We start from the raw sequence: 24,693 nt of genomic DNA, 5'->3' as shown, positions 1-24,693 counted from the left end.
ATCTCATTTTTGTTGAATGATGTCAGCTAACACTGCACTTTTTCATGTCGTTATGGTGTACTCTTGGCAAGAGCATGAAATACCCAGTTCAGTCCCATTACTCATGACGATCCCCCACCCACCTTTTCTTCAGATGGAATTACAGCATAATCCTATGCCTAACAGCTCAGAAATGTAGTTTTCTGATCAGTGGTTTTCAAACTTTCCATCATAAAGGGGAAAAAATCCATTTTGATTTATTTCCTGGGGGACCTTTGCATTTATATAATAGGCAAGGATTCCAGTGGCAAAGGATTCTGGGGTGTCACTCTGCCCATGTGCCCTCATAGCCCTGCCCTCATCCTGCTTCCTCTTGGTAAATAGTAAAATTTGCGTTGTGACTCTGTCCCACCTGCTTAGGGGCACCAGTCAGGCCTCTTGGAACTAATTATCATCCCATGTAAGCTGAAAATGTGCTTGATAGTATTCCCAACTTTTCTCTGTGCCTGCCTGAAAGATGGTGAAGAAATCAATCATTTTTTCAGGGACAGTTGTCTGCTATTTCTGATCCCCACACACATTGAGATAAGCTTTTACAGAAACTCCAGAGCTTCCTAGAACATGGGGCTATATCCTAAGTCCCACCCATTGAAACCAATGAATATGACTAACATCTCTGATTTCAACTGTTTTTCTCTCCCATCTCCAGCTACCAGCTGGGAGACCAAGAGCCACTGGGAGGCTGCACCAGTCCATGCAGGCTTAAATGTTGCACAACAGAGGAATCCAGTGCAATATATTGTACAAAGTTACCAGCAAGCTGCTGGTAGTGCAACAATGTCCCTTTGACACAAAACATTAATTACACCAGTGGAGCAAGTATACCGCTTGTTGTTGTTGTTTAGTCATTTAGTTGTGTCCAGTTCTTCGTGACCCCATGGACCAGAGCACGCCAGGCACTCCTGTCTTCCACTGCCTCCTGCAGTTTGGTCAAACTCATGTTGGTAGCTTTGAGAACACTGTCCAAACATCTCGTCTTCTGTCGTCCCCTTCTCCTTGTGCCCTCCATCTTTCCCAACATCAGGGTCTTTTCCAGGGAGTCTTCTCTTCTCATGAGGTGGCCGAAGTATTAGAGCCTCAGCTTCACGATCTGTCCTCCCAGTGAACACTCAGGGCTGATTTCCTTAAGAATGGATACGTTTGATCTTCTTGCAGTCCATGGGACTCTCAAGAGTCTCCTCCAGCACCATAATTCAGAAGCATCAATTCTTCAGCGATCAGCCTTCTTTATGGTCCAACTCTCACTTCCATACATCACTACTGGGGAAAACCATAGCTTTAACTATATGCACCTTTGTCAGCAAGATGATATCTCTGCTTTTTAAGATACTGTCTAGGTTTGTCATTGCTTTTCTCCCAAGAAGCAGGCGTCTTTTAATTTTGTGACTGCTGTCACCATATGCAGTGATCATGGAGCCCAAGAAAGTAAAATCTCTCACTGCCTCCATTTCTTCCCCTTCTATTTGCCAGGAGGTGATGGGACCAGTGGCCATGATCTTAGTGTTTTTGATGTTGAGCTTCAGACCATATTTGGTGCTCTCCTCTTTCATCCTCATTAAAAAGTTCTTTAATGCCTCCTCACTTTCTGCCATCAAGGTTGTGTCATCTGCATATCTGAGGTTGTTGATATTTCTTCCGGCAATCTTAATTCCGGCTTGGGATTCATCCAACCCAGCCTTTCGCATGATGAATTCTGCATATATGTTAAATAAGCAGGGAGACAATATACAGCCTTGTCATACTCCTTTTCCAATTTTGAACCAGTCTGTTATTCCATATCCAGTTCTAACTGTAGCTTCTTGTCCCACATAGAGATTTCTCAGGAGACAGATGAGGTGATCAGGCACTCCCATTTCTTTAAGAACTTGCCATAGTTTGCTGTGGTTGACACCGCTAAGTGTCTTTAACTGAGTGCTGGATACAATCATTTGCCTCCCATGGAGAACATCATGGCAAGGGCGACACCAACCTGTCTCCATCAATCAGCCAGAGGAGGAGGAGGAGGCGCTTCCATGATTGTTTGTGTCTTCTTTCCCCATTTCTTTTCCCCTTTGCACTGTGTGTGTTGGATTCGGAGCCTGCAGGCAGGGACTCTGCAGCACTTAGAAAATGCTAGGGAATAGAAAGAGCAATCAGTCAAGGAGAAAGGGTGTGCATGGAGGCTCAGTGAAGTTGAATACTTTGATGATGACAACAAACCCAGAGAATTTCAGCTTACAAAAAAGGTAGTTCCACCTAAGCAACAAGTGGCCAATTAATATTATTTGCAAATATAAAAGTAATTCCTTTTATTACACACTGGCTTGCTTCTCCACTCTTCAACCTTTAATCTACTAAAGAACAGTCTTTTAGGTAAAGCTTTGTAAGAAATTTGGTTCCCATTCTGAAGTCCCATTGGTTTGCATTTAGCTAATGTGCTCCATCAGTGCAAGAATTATCCCCCTTATCTCTAGAAGTGCTGGTCAACATCCTGTTCTCTTATTGCAGTTATGCATGGGCAAGATGGGTATGTATGTAAATGTGTTTCTGTGAATGGGGTAAAGACCATGTATGTTTTGAGAGCATGGAGGGAAGGAGAGAGAGAGAGAGAGAGAAGAAAGACAACAATTGTGACATCTGACCATCTAAGGAGCCAAGTAGAGGACAGCCTTAGAAAGAGAGGGAGCTCCTCACTGGGCAAAGAGCTCTGGAAGTTGGAGCAGTACTTTTGTTTCTGGAATTCCACACAACATCTGGATTGCTGAAACAGAGCTTGTTAAATGGGGTGAGAGGGGAAGGGAGTTCTTGGTGGAAAGACCAAATGTGTCTTGGTTTATACTGTTAAGTATGGCACAGCAATATTCATGTTTAGAATGATTATGCCATAGTCATTTCCCTTCAGTTGGAACTGCATCAAAGTTCTACATCATGGGCCTTGAACGCCTATTTTTCTTTTCTCAATTGCCCTTCAAAGCAGGGCATTTATTAACTTGGTTATGGTGTGATTGGATTATGTTCTTTCCAGCTCTGTTAAAGAGTTGCTTGTTCAATGTGGAGTGTTGTTGCATGGTAGATATTTAAGTTTTAAAATTTTGCATTATTGTTCTTTTCATCTTCTGCTTTTTTCTTTTTAACTGTAAGTCACTTTGGATGGGCATCTTCCCCCAAAACAGTCTAAAAGTATTATTATTATTATTAATAATAATAAATTATTTATTTTAGGGTACCTGTATCTATATGATCACAGACTAAGTTCTTGCAAATCTGACAGTGATGTGTGCGCATGAGGTTTTGACTCAATTAAGGGGCTGCAAACTGTTTTGGTGGGTCTATGGCTTTAAGCGAGCCAGTGTGCAGTTTCCCTTCAGAAAGGACTTAGCGTGCTCATTAGCATGTCAATACCCACAATGCTTTTCCAGCTCATTTCTGTTTCATTGTGCTGCTGGTGTCAGTTCTCTGGAACAGCTGAAAACAACCCGATTTGCACGTGCATGTGTGTGTGTGAATGCATCATTTTCTCTCTCTGGCTCAGTCAATATTAGGGTATTAGGATTCTATCTAAAAGGGAGGAACTGGGGCAAGTTACCCATATCTCATCTGAACCACACAGCACAGAAAAAGAGATAGGTCTGCCCATGGCCACCCAAACAAATTGTGAAATCTACTTCAAAGGACCGCACAGTTCCTGGAAAGCAGTTCCCTGCTTTCTCCCAAACAAAGAAAAAGCAGTGAGAAATGTGGAACCTTCAACATTTTCCCATTGTCATATCAGATACCACATGTGGTAATGTTTCCTAGCTGTGGGGTGATGCTTCTGAGAAACAAGACCATGGAATGTTTAAAGATGCATCTTTCTTTTCAGTAGATGGGTTTTAAAGTCAAGAAATTGGATGCAACCAAAGTGTATATGGATGCCACACATTTATCAAATAACAGAGAATAGACATGGTTCCTTTCTGCTCTGTAGAATGAGAGGAATCTTATGGTATTTTTTGTTTTGTTTTTTAAAATGCATATTAACAGAACAATAATTACTATCCAGAAGTGTTTTTAAGAAACTGGCAAATCATGATCTCAAGGCACATGTTGCAGAAACCTTGCTGAAGCTTTGCGGTTATGAATTTAGGCGGTAGGTTAACAGGAGACCACCTGGATACCATGCTGAACTCCTCTGGAGAAAGATGGAATTTCATCTCCATATGAAAATGAGTATGTCTACAACTTTGAAACAGGATTTGCTCACTTTCATCTCTGATTACCTTTGCCTGTCTTTCTCCTCTCTCCCTATGATACTGTCAAAGTGAAAATGCTTAGTTCCCTGGATTGGGGATCTTATTTGTGAAACTGTGTACAACACCATAAACCCTGAATTGTGTCAATGAATTAATAATGCTGTTATTTGGTGAATTTTGTAGTACTGTTACATTTCTCTTTCATATAAAGTTGCCTTTTCCCTATCCCAATAAAGGGGGACTGGTACAGCTACTCATTTGTTTCATTAAATAAGATGGTCACAGATTTGAGTGTGAATGTTTACCTCTTAGATTTCCTTTCAGTTTAGCCCTGGTACTAGGCAATGGCCATTGTTTATTCTTTCTCCCCTTAAACACCTGACTCTATTGAGAGATGTAAATAAAGCTAGCCAAATTTCTCTCTCCTGCTCCTTGTTAAAGGCTATAGTATTGCTTTCTTTTCCTCTGCTTCTTGATCTGTACACATTATGGCGATGCTTAAGCTCTGCGCCACTCCATATGAAAATGTCCCTCCTTTCCCTGAAGATATATTAACCACTTTACTATTCTTGTCTGATTGTGCCTCAGGGAAAATGTTGATGGATCCCACACAGTGTGAATCTATTATAAAGATAATCTGATGCTATTTTGGTTGCTCAGAGAGGTCTTTTTTCCTTCCCTTGCAAACACATAACTCCCACTCGTATTAAACGTGCAAAGGGGGAGAGGAGGGGTTGCATCCCCAGGGTTTGGAAATGTGTTGCTATCCTTCTCAGTTGATTAAATCCTGGTAAGTATAGCTGTTTAGAAATCAAGCTGGCATTTAATTAAAATACAATAGGCCCTTTTCCTGCAATGCCAGTTGTGAATCTGGAGGCCTGGTCATACAGATGCTAATTTAATGAATATTCATATATCATGAATATTCAGCAGGTGCCACAGCAACGTTCTTTTGTGCTCTGCTGATTCACCAGGTCCTACTGGCACGGCAGATGGCAAATGCTGAAGGAGGGCGGCTCCTGAGAAGGGGCATGGGGTGGAATCCTTGGTCTTAGACAGGCTGCATTTGTCTGTAAGGCTCTTAGAACAGGCAAAAGACAGGAGACTAGCTGGCAAAAGGCCTTGGTGTGTGGGTAAAAAAAGAAAGAAAGCAAGCTGGACCTATTGTTGCCATAACTAGACATCTTAAAAAGTTGTGCTTTAATTCTGTTGTATATATAACCCTGTTGTTGAAATTCACTTTGTGTTAGCTACCTTCAGAATTCCTGGGCATGTTGACAGTGGGAACCTAAGAAGATCCCTGGCGGATCAGGTCAAACCATCAGCCCAGCATCATATTCTCACAGTGGTCAACCAGGTACCTATAGGAAGTTTGCAAGCAGACCCAGAATTCAACAGCATTCTCCGCATTTGGTTTTCCAGCAACTAATAGTCATGCTGCCACATACTCCATGAATTTGTCTAATCCTTTTTTCAAAGCCATTCAAGTTGCTGGCCTGTACTCACTTCCACATGCACCTAAATCTATGAAGAACAGTCTGGAGCACAGCTTTGGAGAAGAGCATGAACCTATGGCCTCAACCTCATTAGTGAGGTTCTTCATTGGAGGAGGCAACTCAGTGTGTGCTCCTGTGTGTGCATGTTGATGTTCTCTGCATTAAAATGAAGATGCTCTTGCACATAAATATAACTTCTGGTCTCTGGACTAATGTGACAATGCCCTATCTGTATGGAATGAATGGACCTGTTTCCTGCTTTCCATCTTACTTGCTTTCCATTGGTAGCAGCCAGTAGATGCAGAGAGTCTTTTCATTTTCTTCTTGGCAGTGGTAGCTGAGAGATAGCTTGGTAGCTACCTAGGTCAGTGGTTTTCCAATTGTGTTCTAGAGAACCCAAGTGGTCCTTGTTTGCTTCTCAAGATTTCATCAGTGAATAGATTAGTAGCGGCAAACAAGAGTCCCTGAAGGACCACTATGCTATCATTATGGATTTCATCCTATAGGGTGCAGGTCACAAGAGAGCACTGGGTATGTTTTTAAGTCAGGCATAGGGAACATGCAGCCCCCCAGATGTTGCCTGGCTACAATTCCCATCACCTTTGACCATGCTAGCTGGGGTTGATATGATTTGGAGTCCAATAACATCAGGAAGTGCTATACCTGTTCTGAGTCAGGTTACGCTCTTAGCTCACATGAGGGACAGGTAAAGTCCACAGGCCTCCCTGGATCTGCATAAATTCAGGTTGCACCCTTGAAAACAACCCCCTCAATTCTTGGCAATGTGCTGGAGTTCTGTGTTGGGTGGACAGGTTTTCCTTGGCAATACTGGTCAATATGCCATGGCTTTTCTGAAGGCAGAAAGTTGGAATACCTATTATCACCTGGCACTAATTCTGTTTTACTGAAGAAGAGAAAACAAGAAGACATTTGAAAAAGTACATGCTGCCAACGTGCTGTCTCTTAAGTCTTTGATATTCCTGTTTGCCTATTCAGTCATCCACATTTCATTGTTCACCAGGCTTCGGCATGTGACATAATTACATACTCGAGGACAAAAGTGAATTATATCTGGGGATAAGATGTCAACTTCTGGTAAGCACACAGTACAATTCACCTGACTCTGATAAACATTGATCCTGAGGTTTTCTACAGCTAATGGTTTAACCTTCCCTCAATCTCTTTGCAAAGTTTGTTTGCATTCACACCATAATGCAATTAATCTGACAACTGATTTGACTGCACCTAACCAAGGCATGATGCCATTTCAAACTAACCTTCCCTTCACCTCTTCCTTAGCTCATATGCAAAACACAGTAGTCTTAAAGCATGGGGTTGTCAGACAACATAATGCCCTAGCATTTGCAGCAAGGCCTTTCATTTTGGAAAGTGCTGAACAACTGCGACTAAACTAATGAACACATTCGCTCTGTTGACAATAACATTTTTGAAACTTAAAAGGCATGATTACACCAAGACAGAGGATTTCTAATTTCCTCTTTTGTCATTGCTTCCAGACACTATTTGAGTATTTAAAATGTTCTTGCCCCATTCATATTCGTAACAACAACTCTGCACCATAGATGACTGGCCAATCTCTGAACCCTCATGGGTGAATCTGTCCCTTGGGTGGCCAGCAACTGTCCCTTCAAAGGATGGAGCTCATTCCAGATGCTTGGTTGTCCACCTTCTTCCATTTCTTATCTATGGCTTTTTCAGTATAAGGATGATCATGGTGAACATATGAACAATGGTTTTTCTGTTGCTTCTGGGGCATCAGGAAGTAACACAGGAAGGATGAGGTAGTTGCCAGAACACTATCCTGGATGTGTCCTGCAGTGCTTGCTTGCTTCACCCCCCCCCTTTTAACTGGAACTGAGCTTGAGATCTTATGAATTCAAAGCAAGTGGTCTACCAGTGAACTATGATGCCCTTCCTTATCGTAATTGTCTCCTGAATGTTAACCAGATTTAATTGTGGAAATTTATCACCAGTCACCCAAGTTATGGCTTTAACAATGTGCTGCAAATTAAACCTCCATGTTCATAGACAACATATTTTGGGTTAACAGATGCTGGGGCAAAGTCTGTCACCACCACTTTGTGCCCTGCTTGTGATGCTTCCCAGAAACAACTATCTTGCCATTGTTTGGCCTAGTGATGGACCTTTGTTTGGATCCAGCAAGGCAATCCTCATGTACTCAAGAGGCATCAGTCACTTGACTGTGTTCCAAAACTTAACCATTTAGGCTGCAATCCTAACCATGTCAGTCCCATTGCATTCAGTGAGCTTACTCCCAGATAAATGGGGTTAGGATTGCAGCCTTAGATCTCTGCTTCTACCTACTATGTAATATTAACAAAGTTGTGTTTTTGGCAGAGTGGTGGTCAGGAACACAATTCCTGGCCGGATAGATGAAGTCAAATAAACTTCATAAAAGAAGACAGACTTGATGACAAGGGGATGGGAATGGAGGAGGAATGTAAGTCCCTTCAGATCATGTGAGCAGGTGGCAGGGAAACTTCAAAACGTCTAAGCCTGCAAGCCTATACCCATTTACCTGAGAATAAACCCCACTGAACTGAATAGGACCATCTTCTGAGCAGACATCATAGGGCTGTGCTTCTCCTCTGACTGGCCAGAAGTCAATTTTCCAACACTTAACAAGTTGGACAAGGGTTCACTGAGAATACAAAGTGGAGTGACTTACTTGTGCCTGACTCGTAATTTAGGCATAGATCAACCCTTTATGAGTTGCAGGAGCAGTATTTCCAAGTATAAACTTGGGAATGACCTTGATGAGAAGAAGGGCAGAACTGTGAAAGGAACAGAGGGAAACAAACAAATGTTAGGTGAGATTACAAGTGCTGAGCAATGCATATATATTCAAAACTGGTTTAAGGAAATGAGGCTGCAATAACCAAGTCAGAACTCTGGTCCACATATCCAGTACTGTCCACTCTGACTGATAGCAACTCAGTGCCAAGATATCAAGAAGAGAACTTTCCCCAGATCTGCTACCCAAGATGCCTTGATTCAGTGCTTTTCAACATAGGTTCTTCAAATGTTGTTGGACAAGAAGTCCCATCATCCACAGCCATCTCAGCCAATGATCATGGAACTGTAGTCTATCAGCATCTGGAGACCCTAGGTTGAAGAACACTGCTTTGACTGGTAATGGCAGAGATTAAATCTGAGATCTAAAACATGTTCTCTATGGTTAACTATGTTACCTCAGCTAATCAGCCCAGCTAATCAGCCAAGCACCATCTCCAAGATGGTACATCCGACTCTTTAAATGTGAATTTGTCCCAATAACACCTGAGCTGGAAGACTAGTTTTAAGTAACATGTCAGAGAGGGTTGCTTCCTAAAATCTTTCTCTACAGAAGCAACTCATCTGATAGGCATTGGTTCCACCAGTATGCCTGCACAGCCCCAACCTCACCACACCTTTGTCTCCTCCTCTCCTCCCAGTAAGCATCAGTGCCATGCCTGTTGGGAAGCTAGCACTGCAGCTCTGCTCCACCAAGTGAGCTATTTCCTCTACCCTTGAACTCTCTTGCCCTGGAGATTCACCCCAATCCGAGCCTGCCTTTCCCCAACCACCAAGCCCTGTGCTTATTTTTTGGGCGGGGGGTGTGATACGCAGGGGTACGCCTAAACATTTTGTGAGTCTAAGTTTGACCTCACTGAGGGGGGCAGCATTTCAATATGAGTAGGAAAATGAGAGTACCCCTAAACATTGTTTTAGAAAAAAAGTACTGACCAAGCCTATTTAGAATGATGCTGTTGTGATAGGGTGGGGCGGGGTGCGGGGAGAGATACACAATTTATATAAATATATATTTCCTGCAAATGATGAAATTAAGCTGCTCTGCAAATCCAATGCTCTCTCTTACCAGTTGAAGCAGTACAAGGGGGGAAAAACCCAGACATCCTTTTTTGCTTTGAGATATAAATAATAGAGCTCACTTGTCTCTTCTCTGGCATTTCCAGAGCTTCTTATATCAGAGCTGTGTCAAGAACCATGAAGCGTTACGACTTGACCCGGCTCTGACCCAGCACTAAGTCCTGAGCCCATCTTCCTTGGAGGCAACATGGTCAAAGGTATGAAATGCCTTCCTTTGCAAAGAAAAGATTTTCCTGTTAAACAGCTGTAATCATTGCTGCTGCCTCCTTTGGAACATTAAAATACACACACACTTTTTTCTTCTTCTTTCTCAAAAATCACATTTCATTTTCAAATGGCAAATCAGCCCTTCAAAGACTACAAGACAGAGTGATCAAAAATGAAACACCCAACTTTTAAAAGTATTTCTCCTTTCAATGGGAAGGAACGTGCCGCCTTTGAACTTTTACACTCTTGTGTGTTTTAGCTGCAAATCCTAAATGTAATGTTTAATAAATAATTCAGGACCTTATTTTTAGCAACAGGAGCCCAACAATTTGTAACTTTGGAAAAGTCTGCATGCCAAGACGACTCCATCTCAAGGAAACCTTATGTGACACGAAATCTCTTAACTATTTTTACATCCTCGTTTAACAGCGACAACATTCATAAAGTGAGGCAGAAATGTGGGGAGCGGAGAAAGGGAGAAACTGCAAGAAATCAAAATGTGACAGATTTGTCCCTCCCTGTTTTCAGGATAAAACCTCACCAGTCACAGACCAAATCAGATTAATGGTCCATCTAGCTTTGTACTGTTCACACTGACTATCAGAGGCTCTCCGGGATTTCAGGCTGGGGTCTCCCTCAGCTTTACATGGAGATGACAGAGACTGAACCAGTGGCCACTTGCTCTACCACTGAGGTACAAAGTACTCCAGAGTGATCAGAAGTGATTCTCCAGGTGGCATGGAGCTGCCATGCTAGCTGCCTGGCAGGTGGGTTGCTCTTGTTTACTGTGAGGGACAAGGTGCTAAGGAGGACTGTGTGGTGCAAAAGCACTGGCAGAGTCTATCTGGCACTCCTGGTGGGGTGTTTGCACCCTGCCAACCTCCCCACCACCTTGACCTTCCTCCTCTCCCTCCCGGTAAGCAAGTACAACCTACCCATCAGCAAGATAATGCAGTGGCCCTGCCCTGCTCAGCAAGCAACTTATGGGAATGATCTTTCTCAGCTTCCTATATAAAGCTTAATTATAATCTCAAGAAGGAGGGAAGTAAACCCTAATAAAACTGCCATTAAACCAACACAGCTATAAAGAAATCTACATGCAACTTCTGTAATCCTGCTCCTTTGGAGTGACTCCTGAATCTGCAAATAGTCAAGGATTTAACAGCTGGATGATTTATATATATTTATATATGGTTCAGGATCTGTTTTTTGAAGAAGTGTATCAGAAGACAAACAGAAGGTGGTGTGTTTCTCTCTCTCTTGAGCATCACAGCAAACTCAGAGTGTACCAGTTTGGCTCCTTTTGTTCAAATGAGAAGTGAATTGAACTGGCTCAGTCCTGGACATTTAAAAATGACGTGGCATTATTATCCAGCCTGCGAAGAGGACTAAAGCTTTGTCCTATAAGATCCTGACTGGATCCAGAAAATATTCTTTCTGAATATTCCCTGAAGAACCATTACATAACCAGTTACCAAATTATGCGCCTTTAGATCACACTTTAAAAGCCTCATCAAAAGTGCACCTGTAAGGTAAGAAAATCACAAGTGGTTAAATATAAATGTGTAATCTTGGAGGGGGGGGACCTCGTTGAGCTCAGTTATGGAATATTTATTTGTCTGAGGAAAGAGATGCATTAGTCATATAATCACATGTGGATTTTACCCTAGATTTATGTGCTTTTTAATGCAAGATTCAACCCAAACTACTCATTTTAAGTGTACCTTAGTGTGAGCCATTTGCAGGGAAGCTGTCATGCTCCAAATAATGTAGAAGCAAAAAATTAAATAAATGTCATCTGTTTCCCCTTTTAGAAACTTTGGTTCCATGTCTGAGACCAAGTGCTGGAGCACAGTGAAGGGCCACTTTCTACTTATTCCTTCATTACCTCATGACAGATACTAAAGGGTCCTTCCAAACTCACTAAGTAGAGAAGCCCCTAGTAGCCTCTGGCAAAATTTCAACTTGGATGCATTTGGGTGGGCTCGGTCTACTTTGGAGACTATATTTAGCCACATCAAAAAGCTGCTCTACAATTCAACATGACTGCCAGGATCTTTGCTCAAAGAGATGACTGGATGACAACAGCAAGGTGTGTCAGAGGTGGAAAGTGAAGCACACTCCCAGAACATGCATATACAATCATCTCCCACTCTCCCAATTTACCAGAGTCTCCATTTCCTAGTCCCTCTCTTTGGTATATCATTTACCCCGTTTTCTGTCTGTTCTTGCCTGTTGGGTGTTCTTTGTTAGCATTTTGAGTCGCTAATTCTTCAGGCTTTCTGCACCTCCTGTAAAATTTCTAAGAGCTAAATGTGAGAGTGGAGAACAGGTCCACATCCTGTCTCTAAGCACATGCATGTAAATGCATACACATGAACACCAGGACACAAGAGTGTATTCACAGCCTGCCATTTCACACATGGCAGCTGCTCCCAACTGGGGATCAGTATTCCTTATTCTTGAGCTATTTTGCACTGTTGATAAGCTATTTTAGGACAATTATGTTTCTTTTCTAGTCTCTCTTATTCTAATGAAAGAACATATGCCATTCTATTGCAGAATGCATGGATGCAAGTGGGTGCAGCTGGGTTGAAATCTCATCCATAAAGGCATTCTCTTGATCTCTCTTTCTGAGTCTCTTGCTTCAATTACTTTGTTGCTTAAATGGGATTGTTTCATTGTCTATTTTAATTACGGATTTATTTAGCTTATCGGGATTCTTTTATTGGCCATTTTAATTATGGTTGTTTATATTTTAATCTTTGCATTGCTAGTTTTTATACTTTGCAACTCTCTTAGAAACCTATTTTGGCATTAAGCAGTATATAGATATCATAATTTCCCCAAAGCATTATTCCCACCATGAAAACAGAAACTAATTTTCGGCTGCTTTCTGAAGCTGGGGCAGACATTTCTCCAATATTTTCAGGAGGCTGCTACTTAGCTTACTGGATCCCACCAGAAGGGGCAGCCAGTAGAAGGCTGCGGAAATAGCCTCACACCATGTCCTACCAACCACTCTTCCCACAGTGCCTTGGGAGCAATGTACTGCAATGCAACATTGCTCCCAAACATGAATCATGGAATCGTAGAGGTGGAATTGACCTCAAGAATCATCTAGTCCAACTTCCTACAATGCAGGAATCACAGGTAAAGAGAGATGGCCTTCCAACCTCTGCTTAAACTGCAATGTCAAGCCAGGATCAGGCATGAGAGAGATCCAAGTCAAAGCAAAATCCAGGGGCAGCATTAATAAGCAAAGATCCAGAAGCAACTGAGAAGATCCAGTAACAAGCGAGCAAGGAAGCAAAGGGGTCATGTAGGGATCTGAATGGCACATATTGTTTCAGCAAACGGCAGATTCCAGCTGAAGGCTCATTAGCCTGGCCTCCCAGACCATATCCAATACCAGCTGCAGGTGCTGAAGTCTGTACGAAGATCCCTGTACCATTACTCTCAAGGAAGCCTTTACTCTAAAGTTGCTTTGTGACATTGGGTTGTCAGGTGTTCGCTCTGTCATCAACTAGCTTCCAGAGCTTGGGCCTTCTGACTCCAACACTCTCAAGGGTTTGGGAGGCGTGACTTAGCCTCTGACTTGGCTGGAAGCTGCTCTGGTGGAGGTGAGGCCAGGAACCCACCCTGAATATCCTTCCAGGGCATCCTATGGAGGCAGACCTGGGGATGGTCCTTCTGGCATACTAGAATCTTCAGCTCTGGTCTTGGGAGTTTTGTCTGCACAGCCAGGCTTTCAATCATCCATCTGGGTTCTTATGAGAAGATTAACTGTCCAAAGTCTCTAGAGCACGTGCAGAGTGTCATTCTCTGCTCATCAAGTCATCATCGCAAGACACCCCCATATAGCATTTATAGAAAACATATTAGTCATCAGCCAGTACCCCAGTCCTTATCATATATCCTTCAATTGCATGGTTAATTGATTTAATTAGTAGATTAAACAACTAAAGCTTTAATTGTGGTTAAACTTTTCTTACTTAATTAACTGGTGTGGCTGAAAATGAAAGGCACTCTGATAGGCAGTCTGTATAGACATGCCTGGTTGGGTGATGAAACATACAGAGGACTTTTCCTTCCAGTTTGTTTCCTCCAAAGGTAGTGGTTAGTTTGCATTTCAGTCTCCCCCTAGGACCAGCCCCTTGCCAGTTCTGTTCTGTGACTTCCAAGAGTCTTTTTGTCTCATCCTAGAGCTGTGATGATGTATTTCACTTGCCTATGCAGAGCAAGAGAGAAGTGTATGTGTATATGGAAGCTCTGGATTTTGTGTGCCTGGAATGTATTCTCCTGCACAAAGGTAAGAGCCACATGTGTTGCTTTTACCTACGCCAGCATTTTGCCCCTTGTCCTGCCCACTTCTGGCCCCTGGAGGGTTGTCCTTGGAGGTATGTGGCTCATGGTCTGGAAAAGATTCCCCACTCTTGCTCTACAGCAATCGAGTGCTCATTGCAATGTATGTTATGGCAAAATCTGGACCATCTACACTCCCCTCACCATTTGAGCTCATCAAATTCCAAAGTCATTTTTGCTCTGGTCCATTGCTGCAACAGAGCAATACCCAAGTAAGAGGTTGCTTTACATTCCATATTTCCAAAGTAATAAAAAGGGAAATGTTGAAGAAGGGTTTTCCCCTCCCTACCAAATGCTGTTAGCTTTCTGCCCACATGTTCAAACTTCAGAAAATCTGAGCCCTTCCTTCCTGTGCCAACATCCTCAAAAAAAAGGGGGAGGTATGCATTTAGAGATTTAAAGTCACGGAATTTTATTTAATTAACAACAGAATCTTTTCCAGAGGTGATAGCTTAGATATTTACCCAGAAGCACTGATTCCAATGGGAAGTCCTTCCAAGAAGAAACTTGTTCTGCTGAAGTTCTGATGATCAGCCAAAACCAAGGGAGTGACAAATTTGGTTACTGCAAGAGAAGAAAAATGGTCATTTCCATGAAAAACAGGGATGAAGAACAATAGTATTGTTATCTCTGTAGGTGTGGCGAATTCACATAAGAATACCCGTTTTTGGGGGGTTTTTTTAGAAGAGGCTGATTAACAAAGCAAACAGAGTTATGGCTTCTAGCGTTCTACCACAGGCGTTTGTGGTAACTGCACTTGGATGTCTCATTATTAAGGAAGGAACTGAAACTTGATAGCAACCGGAGGTAATTAAAATATAAAATAAGAGGTGGTTGTGAAACATTTCATTGTGTTAAGGACTGAGCCAACAAAAATGTTTACTCTGTAGCAACTCAGCTATAATTGTTTGAGTAATAACTCAAGAATGAGGAATACTGATCCCCACTTGGAAGCAGAAGAAGTGAACACAGGATCAGAAGACAAAAGGAGGAGGAAGCAAGGAGACGGGATACTGGAATTAAGCAATTGCATTTGCCTAATGAACTTCTGCAATGCTCAGCCAGAACAGCCAAGGGTGGTGCATACACCCTAAGTGTCTTTCAAATGTACAGGAGGAGGAGGAGGATTGGAAAAGCTCAAATGAAGTGAAGACTTAATGCAACATTGAGAGTTCTTCCAGGTGGGTTTGTGCCTACCTATAGAAATGCCCACAGAGGTTCCCCATGACCATTTCACATCCTGACTACTATTATGGCAGTGGCAACCAATCAATCAGCTGCCACCTTGGCTTGGTGGCCACACTGGCGGAGGAAGAGGAGTGCGGGGGGAGCGCACCGCCCCCAGCAGAGCAATCCTGGTGGGGTGCCATTGCGGCTGTCCCCTGCCCTTGCTGGGCACCACGCCCCCAGGATGCACACCAACCCTGCCCCCGCCTGCTCTCCCCCACTGGGTGGCCATTGCTTAGGACTCCAAGAGTGCTACTGGCAGGAGGGAGGGATGGTGAAATTTCACACTTACTACTATTAAGTTCTGAAACATCAAAGAGCACTTGCCACTGGAAAGTGGCAGCAGTGCAGCTCTTCTCCAGGGTCAACTCATCCACAACGCCTTGCTCTGAAGAAGCAGAGAAACTTAGGCTGCTTGAAAAAATTGACAGATTCCTCCTGCTCTAATTGTGGTCTGTTATATTAAACATGTGGTTAGCTTGGTCACACAATTGTGTGTGGTCCACTTATCTTCCTGGCTGTTGCCACCTTCAATGCAAAGTAGGACTCTCAACACCTTCAATGATTGCCCAGAAGGAAGATTGTTTAGGGGTGATTTTTCAAACACTGCCCATCCCAAGCTGGCCACATTGTATAGGAAGCTAGATCCAATATATATTGTATCCAGAAATCTCTGCATCTCTAAAGGGCTAGACATTTCTTCAGGGATGCTGTGGGTAAGGTATTGCAAGCCCTGGCCTCTAGCTGACCAGGTGTGCGGTGACTCATTCCAAGGTTGCCCGGTCCCTTTGTTCCCAACAGCACACAAGCTCTGACCTTGTCGGGGGGGGGCACTAGGGGGCGCATTGGAAGATGGCCGACAATACCATCTCTCCTACCCGCACGGGGTAATTAAGAGGCTGTTATGGGAGTAGGCAGCCTCCCTTGTTGCCCCAAGGAAATGGGGAACACTGCCCTTGCCTGCTGTGCCCATAAATCACCCCCTAATTCGAAAGAAGGGGGTGAGGGCCCTAGGCAGAATGCCCCCGTGTGGACCTCGGCTCTCCTGGACGCTGTCTCTGATCGCGCACTAGTTGCAGCAATTTGGAATAATTAATTACAAAAGAAGCAAATGCACATATTTCAAGTGAAGAAGGGGAGTGAAGTCTGCTAATTTAAGTGACCTCTGCGAAAAAAGACGACGGGCTGGAGAAACAGGAATATTTTACGATGAAGATACACCAAAGGCGGGGTATGTTGACAACGGGGCTGAATGGGAGGGGGAAGCTTTTTTACTTTCCTTGTATGTGATTTACAAGAACCCCTCCTCATTAGAACCGTCGGTTGAACTGACCCAAGCAGGATGATTAAGGTCTGTGTGGAGATAAACTTTAACCAAAAGTATGCTTTATGGAGACCGAGAAGCATTAAAACAGCAGTAAGAAGCAAGAAGTTGATTGGATCCCTTCGGAACTTGAAATATGGGTACCCCCAACAAAAATTTAAAATTCGGCTGTGTAATTTGGAATTTATGTAATTTGGTTTGATTTGATGTGATTGGTCGGTTAATAAAAAATTATTCTTAAAAAAAAAAAAAAGGTCTGACCTTGTCTGAGCATAGGGCCATAAATCTGTCTTCCTCCATGTACAATCCCACACATCCAGATTTAACAGTCTTTCTAATGGAGACTCAGATAGGCCTCAAGAAGAGACTCCCGAGAAAGTGAAATTCCTTGTGATATTTACTGTTCACCTGGTTTTGCTAAACAAACAGGCACACATATACAAGCACCTGCTCCTTAGGTTTGCAGCCTAGAGAGGTCGTAGGGTTTATTGTTACTATCCCAAGATCAGACTTTTCCACCATGTCGTTTTCTCATTTGAGATACTAGTAGCCACTGGGCTACCCTTAAAAATGTTAGGCATTCTGACAGGGCTGCGTCTTGTTCAGAGACTCTATAAGACTGCCACCTTTTCACTTTTCCTTTGTCTTTTAAACACAGCCAGAGCTAAAGATCAATATATAAAGGTCAGAATATTGCTGTCACTTGAGGCATGCTCATGTGTACACTTGAACAGGCAAATGCTCAGATGTGTGCACAAGCCCCATCCCAAATATCTCTGTTCCCAGTCAGTCCCATATTGTGCAGGGGAGGTCGGAATGTGGTTTTTACTTGTATTCACTTGATCATGCAGCGATAATGTTCCTGATCAAACACTGGGTGAAATACTGCATTTCCAAAAACCATCTTGGAAGCTGCAGGGGGTGTTTCATCTCAGGGGTGGGTTGTTGTTTTTTGTCTGTCGCAGTCCCCTCTGATTTTTTTTTTTTAAACCAGTTATCTCCTATTGTTAATATAGATGAGGAAGGTGCTCCAGCAGGAAAACTGAAGGCAAGGAAAGCTTCAGCTGCTGGGCTGGGTGTGGTTGCAACTCAGCTATTAAAGTGAAGGAAGCGACAGAAGACGTGAAGCTGCGATTAGGGGTTCCTAAGCGGACTGCATAGACCTCAGTTACCTTTTGTTGAAAAAGAATTCAGGATGCAAGTCTATGCACATCTCTCTGGGCATATGGCTCACTGAGGCAGGGCTGGGGGAGAGGTTTGTTTCAGTTCACATTTAAAGATGAACCTGTTAAATTTGCACTTTCTGAAACAATGCACAAACCGAAGCTGACCTGTCCTTCCAAATTTGCACTTCTCTGAATTTAGCAGTGCAGATCTCCAGCTGGAGATACATCCGCTGGAGTAAAGTGTGCATTCCAATGCTTATATTAGTGAAAGCAACATGAAAAAATGCATTCGATTTGGGGACGTTTCTGTAGAAAAATGTGTGAAAGGCAAAACTAAATGCAAACATATTCAGATAAATTTGTGGATGAATTTTGATGAGGTTTGAGGGGTTTTTTCTACAATCAAGAGGTATATAAATTTTATGAAATAAATAAATGAATATTCATAAACTGACGTGGAAATGAGGAGAACTTGGCTTAAGACTGGAAATGTGACAAACCAAGATTGACAGATTTGCCCATCCAGAGGATGGTCAATCAAGCCAGAGTAAATGGGGTGAGTTGCAAATGGAAAAAAGACACTTTTGGAAAAGAGCTGTAAAGCTTGAAACATATTGGACCGTTTCCTGAAAAGAAAGCCAGTCTTCTACAGCACCGTTGGATGTTTTGCGCCAATGGATGACGAAACCTGTCCCAGTGCTGTAACACAACAGATATGAAAGATGGTTGCAATGTGCCAGGCCAGACATTCATGACAAAACAAGCAACTTGAGAAGAAATATGCTCCATATCAGTGTTTGCAGTGCAGCCGATCATCAATAAAACCTTGGGGCATTTCACTCTAGGTTCACTACTATCAGGAAATTATGGCTATGCTCCTAATGTTGAGTCTGCTTAGCTTGAAGAGTTTACTACTAAAATACTAATAAGTTCACCTTTCCCCAAGATATACCTGTTTTCTGGCTGTTATCAGGCCTGTGTATTTTTGGAGCATATTAAAGAGTTTCAGAATTCTGTGCACAATGTTATGAGATTAAAATTGGTCTGAAATCTGGGAGTGTGACCTACCAGATACAGAACCAGATTTATGAAGCTCATCCTGCCTGACCCTGCATTTCAAAGGGTACCCACTAGCCAACCCCAGAACTTGGGCATACATTTTTATCTTTAGCTTTATTTTATCCCACCTTTCTTCCAAGGAGCTTGAAATGGCATCATACATGGTTTCCTTCTGCCCATCTTTTCCTGAATGATAGCGAGTGGCCTAAGGCTACCCAATGAGCTTCATGATTGGGTGGGCATTTGAACCCTGGTTTCCCAGTTTTTAAAGGGATAGCCATTGACTGGGTATGTGTGACACACTCACAGCATTGTCATGGATTTCTTTTGTATGTGTATGTATATTTCTCCAGCTTGACAGTTTAGAGCAGTTGTCACTTGCTTCCATCAGGTGGGAAGATGACATTTCATTAAGACGTTTGCTCAGAGGTTATAGCTCTAGGGTCCCATTCCATGGGGCACAAAAGGCCCTTGAAAGGTGCGTTGTACCTTTGATCCAACAACATGCTAGCTGTAGAACTTTGGTCCTTTTTGCAAGGCTGGCTCTTAAACTGTCCTTGGGAAAGGCATTGTTTCTTCCCACAGAGACCATTCCCAGATTATTTTTTCATTTAAAAGTTTTCTTAATTCCCTTTTGCCATTATCCAGGTTGCCATTTGCTGTTACATATGGTGCAAAACACCTTTGCAAAAATATAACTTGCTGAGCTCGGTAGACACGAGATGTCCGTGGATATGAAGCAAATGTGTACAATTCTCCAGGGTGGAAGGTTACATACTTCTGTTGCTCCAACAAATCAAACCCTTCAGCCCTGTCACCATGCGCAGTATGAATTATCTTGGAGTTAGACGTGTGGAAACAGACCAGGAAAACAGAGCTAAAATTCTAGGGTTCTATTTCACACCCCCATTCTGGATGGGACAAGACATCTTTCTTAGTGGGGACACAGCTGAAACTCTATAGACCTCCATAGAAGGCCAGGGGGTTAAGGTTAAAATTCACCCTATACATAGCTCTTGGCAAGAAATATGGCCCACAGGCCTTGTTTCAGTGGTAGAGGTCCCAAGAAAAAAAGAGCCTGCTGGATGATTTCATTGCTTTTTTGTGTTTTGTACTTCTGGCTATCCAGTGGATACACTTACATATTCAGGTACAAGCAGGGGTACATATTGGAAGTGCTCTATATATGCACACACAAAGAACAGCGGTACTTTCCATAATACCCAGATTACTAGGATCAATATGACTGCAATCCTCTGCATAGCTTCCTGGGTTAAGCTCCATTGAACATGGGGCTGTTTGCTTCTGACTGCATCGTTGTGGCTAGTGAAACACACCAAGCTTTAATTATATATCTTTAGCCAGCTGAAAGGCTTCTAGCTTTGAATTTAAAAAAAATCAAATCATCTAACAAAGAATTGTTACATGTGAAACTGCAAACGTGAAGTAGGAACCCCACTGAAGAAAAGGGGGGGAAAGTATTCGACCCCCGCCTGATAACTTTTCCTCATTCTCTTTCTCTGTGCTAATCTGTCAAACTTGAAACCCTTGTTATCACCCGATTCATTTCCCAATGACAAACCCTAAGTGGGTCTGTCAATTCCCTTGGCGGTCCATCAGATGGTGTCATCTGCTCCATCCAGTCCAGAAAAGATAGCACAAAAAAATGTGGAATGTGGAAAGTGGAAATGTGGAAAGTTGAGAATTAGATCTCTCTGAGGAAGAGAGTCAATGAACTTCCTGCATCAGAGCAAATAAAAAGCTGCTAACAGTGGAGGCTAGCTCATTAGGAGGCAGTGCCAACCTCAGTCAGCCTTCTACTTAAACAAGCAGTGCAGGGGATTGGCAGTGGCCATCAGCTTCCTCGCTTTTAGGCTCAGTTTTGCCCTTGTAGGGGATGCGGGTGGTGCTGTGGGTTAAACCACAGAGCCTAGGACTTGCTGATCGAATCCCCACGATGGGGTTAGCTCCCATTGCTCGGTCCCTGCTCCTGCCAACCTAGCAGTTCGAAAGCACGTTTTATGCAAGTATATAAATCGGTACCGCTCCGGCGGGAAGGTAAACGCCGTTTCCGTGCGCTGCTCTGGTTCGCCAGAAGCGGCTTAGTCATGCTGGCCACATGACCCGGAAGCTGTATGCCGGCTTCCTTGGCCAATAAAGTGAGATGAGCGCTGCAACCCCAGAGTCGGTCATGCCTGGACCTAATGGTCAGGGGTCCCTTTACCTTTACTTTGCCCTTGTAGGTAGGGCAGAAAGGGGGAAGGATGGCGGCAAGATGAGAACTAGTTGCTTTCAGAGTTTGTATGAGTGGTTTTATTGTTTTAGAGTTTGTTGAATTGATTTTATTGTTCTTAGAGCTTGTGTTTTGGTATTTTATACTGTTTTCAGCAGGTACACTACTTCGATGGCTTCATGCCATCTTCTTCTGCTACTACTACTACTAATAATAATCCTATGCCCACTTACCCAGGAGTATCTTTCATTGAACTCAGTGGAGCTTACTTCTGAGCACCATATTGTACAGTTAATTACAGGACAGTTAACTGATAGCAAAAGATATTTCATAATTTAAAATAGTTAACATTGCTATACTTCTAGATGAGCTTGAATCTTTTTCCCCATTGCCTCAGGTGGGAAAAGGGGGAGATGCTTTAGGAGGACAGAGAAGTAAGATGTCATGGATGCACAATGTTTTGAATTTTTCTTTTCAACCTTAAATTTAAACTTCCTGTCTTTTTAGAATAGAATAGCCAGTTATGGAAAATTAAAAACATTAACCACCCAACTTAACTCTTAGTTAAAATACAGAATCCCCCCCCCCTTTTTGCTTTAGTTTTGGCTTGTCAACAATGTATTAAAAGAATGGAATCAGAATAACAATTCCTAGATTCCAATGATCCATGGGCTTCATAGTGGTGACTTAATGACAGACTCAGATGTTTCTGTTTACATCCTAGACTGAAGACATTTCATTTCTTATCATCCTTTAATTTTGCAGATAAGAACAAATGTCAATATTTACTTATGTCCCCAAGAGAAGCACATGTGATGGGGAGATGGTGACTCTACTGCGTCTGCAAACCAGGCTTCAAAGAAGTTTCACAATCTCCCCAGCAGAGCCCTACATCTGTTCACTGAAAGAAGCTTTTATACCCACAGCCTGCATCCCAGACAACTTATGCTCTCAGATGAAGCCCAACGTGCTTTGTACATTAGCTGTCAAATGACCCACTTTTGTATATTTCAGCCTTGGTAGAAACAGCAGCAGTATCTGCTACTGGCCTATTTACTTTAGGGGGCACGTACTATTGAAGTATCCTTGATCACCACTGCTAATGGTCCAGAGGGTGCCAAGTTGGAGCTCTTGCTTCTGCATTGGCTGCAAGTAATCCCCAGAGCTGGCAGGAAAGGGTTAAGTGTTCTCTTTCACTAGTGTTATCTGGAGCTAAAATGCCATGAGTAGCGAAGCACACGGTTTATACCTTTGGCAGCACAGCCAATGCCTCCCCTTGCTTGCCTCTTGGATAGTGCTGGCGGCTAGCTGGTGCAGGAACCCTTAGTGAGTGCAGAAGAGTAATATAGTTATATAATGCCATTATACAAATCTATGGTGCAACTGGACTTTAGAGTACTGTGTTTTGTTCTGGCCCCTATTCCCCTCACAGAGCTATGTCTCCCAGAGGAATCTGTGAGTGAAATTGGGGTCTCCTATCAACTCTCAGCACGCTTAAACTTCAGCTCCCAGAATCCTTTGGAAGAAGCTATGATGGTTTATAGTAGTATCAGGGTGCCTTAAATGAATGGCACCAGAGGCTGTTCCAGCTGTGCTCTCCCATCTTCCTACAGGGGAAGCCACTCTGCAATTAGGGGCCTGCTCCAAATGAACTCCCCCATGGGACAGTCTATATTTTAATATTGTTACTCTAATTTCATTAATAAATCTTTGTTAGGTGGGATTTAAGCATCTGTAATAAATAAATATATAAATATAAAGAAGGCTGGTAGCCGAAGAATTGATGCTTTTGAATTATGGTGCTGGAGGAGACTCTTGAGAGTCCCATGGACTGCAAGAAGATCAAACCTCGCCATTCTGAAGGAAATCAGCCCTGTGTGCTCACTGGAAGGACAGATCCTGAAGCTGAGGCTCCAATACTTTGGCCACCTCATGAGAAGAGAAGACTCCCTGGAAAAGACCCTGATGTTGGGAAAGATTGAGGGCACAAGGAGAAGGGGACAACAGAGGATGAGATGGTTGGATAGTGTTCTCAAAGCTACAAACATGAGTCTGACCAAACTGCAGGAGGCAGTGGAAGACAGGAGTGCCTGGCATGCTCTGGTCCATGGGGTCACGAAGAGTCGGACACAACTAAACAACTAAACAACAACAATAAATATACAGATAAGCAAAGAGTTTGCATCTAATAATATCACTTCCATTGCTAAATATGAAATTTGACAACAGATCCCTGAACTCAAAGTCTTTATGGCTCCTTAATATCTTACATGGAGCAATGCCACTTTTGAGGGAGCTCGTGCAAAACAACACCGTGCATCATTGTTCCACAATGTTAGGTTGCAATCCTATACCTATTCAGGACATGTAAATCTCTGGTCTATGAGGTGCATAATTCCTTCATGCACTGTGCTACATGACTGCATTGCTTCAGTTCCCCAACAGGAGACTCAACTCATCCAGTCAAATGAAAGATTGTGTCACTCTGATATTGCTTTTTAAGAATACCTGGAAGGAAACAGCCTGCAAGGACTGCCTGGGAACTCCTGCCTGGGTTGCCTTGAATTCTACAGAAGTAGGATGCAAATGGAATAATGAAATGGAATGAAATAGCCAGGATCTGTCCATGCATTAAATGTAAGCACTCCAAAATGAAAACTTTTTTTTTTTTGGAGCACAGAGCATAGCAGCACCTTCAGAAACCTTAGAAACTGGCACTTGGGAAAAATGGGTCATGCATGTTGTTTCAGTGTTGCTTTTAAGGAACCTGAATCAAGCCTCTTATTTGAACTCTAAGGGTCCAAATTCCTCCACCCATTGCAGTCTCCTAAAGGCTGGGTTTTAGGTCCAGCACTACTATGTGTTCTGTAAAAGTTATGTTCTGTGAAAAATATTTTTTCCATGGCCTGTTAAAAGCCCGACAGACCTTCACTGGCTGGAAGCAGCAAGACAGCGAAGCAAGGAAGACGGTGGCACCACAACCACATTGTTCACCTTTGGAAATCCTTTGTTCCAGCTCGTCCAGGGCATGACTGAAGTTTGTTCCAGGGAGAGCTATGAATTAAAGTTCAAGCCCTTGCCGTGAGTGCTGCTCTCACTGGGAACTGCGTGGGACTCAGCACTGTGACTCAGACCATGAGAAGGAAGAAGTAGCTAGAGAGTCACTCACCCTGTGAAAGCTGGGCATAGAACTTCAAGTCCCAAGGATGAAGAGTTTGGGGGGAGCATGTTCAGCTTGGAGGAACGGGGGACAGGGTCACATTTAAAAAAACAGTGCCTGAATCCACCTCCTTCTCAGCCTTCGGCAATAGCCTCAATGAGGCATGGCAAGGTGGCAAAAGACAAGGGTTGGGAAGAAGGACTGAAACTCTCTTTTTAAAGTTTTGAAAAGGTGGTGTTTTTCTATGGTGAACAGTATGGCTAATAAGATGCTCCAAGAGTGGGAAACCTGTGT

The 24,693-nt window shown here is 43.0% G+C and overlaps 2 long non-coding RNA genes across 2 annotated transcripts in view; one reads left to right on the top strand and one right to left on the bottom strand.

The window, feature by feature from the left end:
- LOC308479250 overlaps window positions 1-24,693 on the top strand; it is a 199,777-nt gene that overhangs the window by 45,505 nt on the left and 129,579 nt on the right. The gene's annotated exons all lie outside the window — the stretch shown is intronic.
- Window positions 1,810-14,766, bottom strand: LOC308473136. The gene is made up of 3 exons (XR_013983938.1): window positions 14,695-14,766; window positions 8,457-8,562; window positions 1,810-2,151 (listed from the first exon to the last, which is right to left on the bottom strand). It is a non-coding gene; the product is annotated as an uncharacterized lncRNA (long non-coding RNA).

Source organism: Podarcis pityusensis, assembly GCF_964106645.2.
Source record: "Podarcis pityusensis genome assembly, chromosome: 1".
Taxonomy (NCBI): domain Eukaryota; kingdom Metazoa; phylum Chordata; class Lepidosauria; order Squamata; family Lacertidae; genus Podarcis; species Podarcis pityusensis.
Note: the sequence above shows the minus strand (reverse complement) of the source record. Positions and strands in the feature narration are given on the sequence as shown.